This window comes from Heliangelus exortis, chromosome 1 (assembly GCF_036169615.1).
Source record: "Heliangelus exortis chromosome 1, bHelExo1.hap1, whole genome shotgun sequence".
NCBI lineage: Eukaryota > Metazoa > Chordata > Aves > Apodiformes > Trochilidae > Heliangelus > Heliangelus exortis.
Window position 1 is genome coordinate 92,405,033 of NC_092422.1, and position 7,695 is coordinate 92,412,727.

Sequence of the window (7,695 nt, forward strand, 5' to 3'; positions counted from 1 at the left end):
CAAGAAAGTAATGGAGGACCTCTATTTAGCTTTAAGCTTCGTCTACGTTTCCAAGTTTTAGTGTTAGTTAACACTTTGGAAAACAGAAATCACGCGCACCCTAGCAGATGCAAGCTATGTCAGCAAAACCTTCTGTAAAGATGCAGTGGTACCAGATAAAAACCGGCTTCGAGCTTTGCTGCAGTCACACTCCCGCCCCATGTGAAGCTGTTGTTCCCACTAGAGGGCTGGCTAGCACAGCTCTCCCCGCTCGCTCGCACGCTGCTACCTCTTCTTAAGCTCTTCTTTCCCTCCTTAAAAATGTCAAGCCAATTTTACACCACACTGCTGACCTGCTTCTGTCTTGACTCCACTTCTGCCTCGTCGGTGGGTGAACCGTGCCCGTCTGATCCATTCCACTGAAAGTAGTCTAAGTAGATTTTGGCTGGCACAGGTGTTGATTAGCCATGTTCTCCTTCCACAGCATCTTTCCTTGACATCACTACTTTGGTAAAACTTCCTAATTAAAGACAGAGTTGTGCCAAATCATGATTTGACAATGCTGATCATGATGGTCAACAATTTGCAGTCTGTCAGTCCAGGCTTCCCAAGCCTGAGTTAATCAGATTGAAACATACTCAGCTCTGGCTTTAGGCAGCTGCCCAGGGAACCTGGAGGCAAGGAGCCCCTGGGCTGCCTGTGCAGGATGAGCCATTGCTGCTGGAGGCACTGAACCCTGCCATCTCCTGGTGACCCCATGGTAGGGGCTAGAGGGTTGGTTTGGGTGCAGCTGGGGTACAAGCCCTCATCCCCACCTTTCCGAGCCCTCTTGGCCCAGACGTGTCATTAGTCATGCCAGTCTCCCTTCACACTTGAGATGTCTTTATCAGAACCCTGTTTCTCTCCTTGCAGCTCAGGAGGGGGAAGAAAGCATCTACTCTGCTCAAAAGAGAAACAGAGGAAATGGAGGGAGTGGGTCCCCATGCTGCATGGAGGTGGTGATGGTAACTGCGGAATGAAGGCTCTTACTGCCAGGGGGAAGTGTACAGGGAAGGAGAACTGGGGAAGCAGACTTGCACCACAGATTTCTGGAGCTCATCTGGCCACCTTCCAGCATCTGACTTTAACTCCCTGGAACTTCTCCTGGGTCCTCCAAAATGTATTCCCTGTAGCTAAACACAGACAGGTTGCATTGCTGAGAACCCTGGGACTGGCTCCGTACCACCACACTCAGTATGTTTTCAGATGAAATTTCAAACAAAACAGAAATCCAGCACTGTCTAAATAGCTAGAAATTGGAGAAGGGAAAGCTCCAAAGCCAATAAAGAATATTTTTTCATTTAAAATATAATCTTATTCCATATTCCAGATACATTTACAAATATTACACAGTCACCTAAAAAAAGAAGTCTGTGCATTCTCTGACCTGCCACTACCCCAGAAAATCACCAAACCATCATGGTTGGGAAAGACCTTTAAGATCACTGTGTCCAACTGACCTATGAGCAGTTTGGACCCCTGTGAGAAGGTGTAAGGAGACAGGACATGACATGTTTTCTGAGCTGATGGCTGCTGTGCTGGAGTTGTGCTTCTGACAGCTGGGGTGCACTTTGGCATGACATGTCCCAAAAAGCAAAACAGGCCCTGCCACTGCTGTCCACAGCAGTGCAATTTTCTGTCAGCATGTTTGTGCTGCTGATGGTTGATGAGGTGATCCAGGCTTTTTAAAAGTGTTAAGAAGTTTAAGCAACTCATCTACTGACCTGGTCATCAGAGAAATATAAGTGGAAGCACACTGTGACGTTGCCTTGCACCACACTGTGCCACTCTGATGTTATGCTCAGATAAATTACCCCTGCTATCAGACCTTCCTCATCCCCCTGAATCCACCAGGACTTATAAATCTGGTGACCACCAAATCTTGACAGTCTAGAAGCGAACTTCATTGGTGTTTGCTAATTCAGAGCTGGAAGTGGGAAGGTGCCAGGAGTATCCCCATCCTTGCAGGGAAGGAGGCTCAATCCTTGCACAGGTCAGGATAGTGGCAAGGTCCTTTCAGCAGTGGGCCTGGGTCTACATCACAGATTGGTCAGCATGACATATGTGAGGCTTGTAACAATGCTATTGTATGGGGGGAAAAAAGAAAGAAAAAGTAGTACAACAGACAGTTACACTGGAAGAATAATAACCACATATTATTTTCCAGTTATGGAGAGGCTATATTCTATATAATTTAAAAATATGACTGTGCTAAGAGGATTTGCAACTGTATTTTCTATACAGCTGTTCTCATAATGGACCAAATACATGCCTCAGACAGACAATGCAAGAATTCCCAAGTGTCTCCTATGCAAAGAACTGGAACAAGGAAATAGGAAACATGGCTGCCCAAGAAAATGCTGGAAGACACGCTTGGATGCAGCTTCTGGCTAATCCTTACATGCAGTGATGGATCACAGCGGAAAGGCGTAGCCCTGTTTCACCAGTGACAGTGTGCTCTTGGGCAGGAAAAGCTGCAAGGCAAAGAATGTGTTAGTGAGCAGCAGGAGACCAGCCCAGAGTTTAAATGGCAATAAGTGCTACGCAGCGAGAGATGCTTAATATGCACGTGCCTGCATCCTATTTTCCCTGGCTAAAGAGCTTGCCTCAGTTCCCCTCTCCCCTCACACACTGGCCTCAGTGTGTGTAAGTATGGGTGCTCCAAAAGGGATGCACATCAGCGTTGCTAAGTCCTTACTGGCATAGAAGAGGTGAGACCATTTGCATCCATCATCTGCTTCCCTGCTGGTGTCGGCTGGGGATGGGGGAACCTCACCCAGTGCAAAACAAACCAGACCCTTCCCTTGCCCAAAGGAGTATGCTTTCAGACAGACAGACAGACAGACAGACAGAGCTATGTGCCTTTGTTTAGGCTCATAGCTCCCACTTGGCTAACAGAAACACGGTTTTGTCCACTGTGATGGTTAAAGGGATGTTAATGATACATTTTCTGTCAAATACCTGAAAATCAACCTCTTTAAAAATAAAACTGGCAAGAAATGGCCATGCAGCAAACATTTGGAGACCTCTGAAAGAACCCAGTGAATTATTTTTTTTTTAATTGACTCAACTTGAGAACTTAATGAGTTGACAGTATCCTTTTAAACAGGCGAGACTGCTGCCTTCTCATGATTTCTATCCTGTCCAGCTGTGCCCATCAGGGTGCAGTCTGGATGGAAGGGAGATCAAAGGCTGCATTCATTTCTGTCCGTGCTTTAATTTAAATTTAACTCCAGTATGCTTTATTTTGAACTGCCATCTTTCTAGGTAATGGCATTTTCTGATTAACTGTTGAAATTACTAATGAATTAAAGGCAGTAGTCTGTCTTCAGGTTGCAAAAGCTGTAATAACAAGCTACTAAAAATAATTTAGAGCTTGGTTTAAGCCCACGAAAGCAAAGAAATTCAGAGTTACCCTGACAATATTGTCCTTTGCTGGCTTCAACACTGTAACATGTTGTAGTGAAACGTATTACTGGCCTGCAAAGAGGGAATTTTGCAGCCCCAAGGAAGACTGTGGCCCCCAGGATCTCAAGTTCTATGGCTTGTTCTATGTGGGCCGACTCCTTCAAGGGGTCAAATGCTACAGCTGAGTTCCCAGGCTACAGAGCCATGTCCAAGGAGCATGTGGCTAGGAACAGAACTGGGAAAATGCTGGTCCAGCAGCAGAACAGGGCAGTGCTAAGGAAATGTCTGTGAGCCTGGGAGACCATCAACAAAATGTTTCACCGTGCTGTGCTGTTGCCTCTTCTGGTGAAGCTGGTGGTGGCAGCTTTCCAAGCATTCCTCACGGATGCACAGGTCTGTAACCTGGGATGCTCCAATTATCCTGGCCTCACCAGTGTACGTGATTCCCATTAATTGCTCTCACTTGCCCTTCCAAAAAGATTCAAGGTCCCCGAGTGAAGGAATGATGAAATCTCAGCTCTTTTCAATGGGATGATGGTAAATGAAGAAGCAGGTAAACTCACAAGTATGCTGCATGACAGCAACGAGTAAATTCTATTCTGGTTAAATTAAAAGTGGGTAAGCTCTGTTTACCTGCCACATCATAAGTTCTTCCAAGGGCAATGACTTCAAACAGGCTGGCTTACTACTGGTATCATTGGTTAAAAAAGAAAAGCAATCCTGATATTGTTTATGCTTTATTTTTTTATTTCTTCTTTTTAAAAAAGAGTTCTTTTTTATTTTTAAAATAACTGAGGGGTTGCAATTTTTTTTCATCTGTCTAGTTTGGTAATATTTGCGTTTCAGATCTTACAGGGATATTATTTTAAGCCAGTTGGGCTTACTGTATTTTTTGAAGTGAGAATGTATTTGTATGTGTGTCTTTAGAGAATGCATAAGACACAGGATTTTTTAGTATTTAAATCCCTGTCTGAGTTCAGAATGTCAAGAACTTAAGTTTACTGACACTTTCACAATAAACCAATGATGTGCCTGGTTTGGCCCCTTTCTCTCCTGCACTGCAACATAGGTAGCAATGAAGACAACTCCTTCAGTGGGGTAATAATATCCGGTATCAGCTGATAATTTTATGACATATGTGCCTACATATAGGTACTTCAGATACCATTTACCTGACAGTGATAGCAGCATTTATGAACATGTGTAGTCTTGTAATCACAGAGAATGAATGTATTTCACCTTTCAACTACTGCAGAAAGAGAGAGAGAACTACAGTTAAGCTTTCATAAGCTTAAAACTTGTATTTGAAAAATACTGAGCAAATTTTATCCTTAAAAATATTCAGAATATATATATATATACGTAAAAATATGTAAGCAAGCCTTAGGACTATTTGATGTCATCGTCTGAGCTTCAAAAGCTCTACTTCTCCTGTGGTCCCACTAATATCTCTTATTTTCTGTCTCTCCTGCAGCTTCTGTAATACAGTTCTCTGCAGCTAGGATAAATATTGAGAGCATGTGATGACTTGGAAGAATCATAAACCAAATTGAATTTAATATCAAAGTAAACAGCAGGGGGGTGTTGTATTGATGCTGTTATACTTTTTCACATTTAATTAATTAAGAAGTCCAATTTTTTAATTTAAATTAAACTGCTGTGAAACCCTCCATGCAGTGTATGGTGCCATAAAAATGAGGAACCTGAATTTAAGTTTCACTTACTTATGAGAGAACATAAGAGTATTGTATAATTATGCCTTTGTCAAATACTTTTATTTTCAAAAGCCTTTAGATATCAGTGATTAATAACATGTAAAAAAACCCCAAACTTTTGCAAATCCCTGAAATCAGTGTATCATGCAGGAAAAGGTGTGATGTATTATGAATGCTGACAAAGCCCCTTCAGTGGAGTTCTTGGGTCTCTTCATGGTGTCACACTGGCACACTGTTATTGCTCTCTAAGAGTGGTTTAAATGCACAATAAGAACAAAGATGAGTGTGTATTTGAAACAAAGCTTTCTATTCGAGCAGGGACTGATCCTAGTCCAAATGATCCTCTAATTGTCATGCCAGACAGTATTCAAGCAAGTAGCCTGCCACAGTGGAAATTCAGAATTAAGATGCCCTTAACCTGCAAGACTGTATCTCCTTACTCTTCTCCTTTTTCTTGGCAATAAATCAGAGAATACTCCAATAGCAGAGTACAGTACAGGACTGGTGGCATTGTTGCTGCAGGGTGAGCACCATCAGCCCATGGCTGCAGTCTGCTTGCACCTACAGTAGTCGCTGTTTATGACAGTCAAAGAAAGTCAGCCATTTTCTAAATATTTCTTGCAAAAAATGTTCCAAACACCTTGCTCACATCTGTGCTAAAATGTAAACAAAGCAGTGATTCAGCCCTGAAGGAAGATTTCTGTGTTTTGGTTAGGCCTGAAAGAAATTGTGATGACTGAATGAATTGTTAGAAAGCAGAGTTTTATGGTGGCAAAAGTACAGAGTACAGTTATCACAAAACTGTGGCAGAGATGTACTTTGTACGTATGGGCAACCACTTAGGGACAAGATCGGAGGTGCTCAGGTCAAACCTTTCACTGTCCCCCTTAGCTTTAGTCCTGCAGCTTCAGGCTTTTCCTCTGCAGACAAAAGCAGCCAGGTGTCTATCCTCATCAGCCAGGAGCATGCAGGGATTAAATCATCCATGTTCCTTCCGGCTCCTCCCCAACAGCCTTTTTCCTTTGTAAGGCCTATAAAGATTGCTGCACACTGGTGTAGAGCAGGAGTGGACACACAGGGCAGCACTGAGTTCCATAGTTATGGTTCAGCTCAGGCTTTAGCTTGAGTTATCATTTTGTTGAGTTATCTTAAGCTTCATTGGAGCTTAAGAGATGGAAAGTAACAACTTTTATCCATGCTGTCAATAATCAGGTTCCTATAGGCTTATAATATACGAGATATGTAGCCTGTTATCTCAGGGAACACTTCACCTTTAAAAAAATATATAAAGAGTGATAGCTCTTCCTGACTGCATAGTGTGGCAAGGAAAAACAATTTAAAAATTCAGCCAGCCATCATTCTTACTGTTGTACACAAATCCCATCATAAAACTGCTCCAAATACAAATCTTGCTAGCATATTTAGTGCTAATTATAACTTGGGAACACTCATACAATTAATCAGATTAAAAAGTCTTGAAATTAATGCACCATTGTACTAAGCAGTGAAAATTTACCTCGGTACTTTGCTAAAAACATTAATGTCCCAAGTGTCTGCCTTTGTATATGGATAAACTTGCTGCATGATTATTGCAAATCCTAGCTGCAAATCATGGTCAACTTGCTACAGTCGTGTCATGTCTGTGTATGTGATTTCTGTAACTATTGAAACCACACCGATATTCAGATTTGGGAAACCCAGTTATGAGGTGCACAAATTTTACAAGTGAATACTTTGGTATACATTCAGGACTTGGCATAGCCCTGAAGAATTTCTGAAGAGTTACTAGCTAAATAATAAATAAATTAATTTTCAAATCATTAATCATAGAACCATAGGATAGTTTGGGTTGGAAGGGACCCTAAAGATCATCTAGTTCCAACCTCCCTGCATGGGCAGGGACACCTCCCACTAGACCAGGTTGCTTGTGATTTTAACTAAATGGGACTTGGAATTTGAAATCTCTAAGAATTCATGATTAGTATAAAAATCTGTATGGGACTATTCTTAAATTTCAAAAAGAGAGGGGTGCACAGCATTCTGCAAACATGAAAATAAGTATGGGACCAATTCCCAGTTTCTTTATTTAGGGGATTCATGTTTAATAGGACAGCTCATGGAAGCAAAAAGGCAAAGATGTGGTTTTGATCTGCAAACACTGAATGGCTGAAGCAGGTGTAGAGGATGAGTGGTGGAAGCAGAAACAACACAATGAAGGATGCACAGGAAGCCAGCAGCCACCCCAAGCAGAGGTGAATGGAGGAATGATTCAGAGCAACACATCCAATTTCAACTAGAAACTGATGATTATGCAGACCCAGAGCTTTTTGTTTGGAGCTTTTTGCTTTGATTATGATGCCTTTGTATCTAGGGTACTTTCTAACAGTTTGTTGGACACCTGATTCCCACCAGGCTTTGTATCTGTGGCAAAATTAATTAATTACCACTCTCCTTTTAGTCCATAGATATTTCAATCAACAGTTACTTCAGCTTGAATGAAGGCTCACAGTTTTTTTTTCCTTTGTATTCTTACAAGAAGGACTATCCGGGCTCA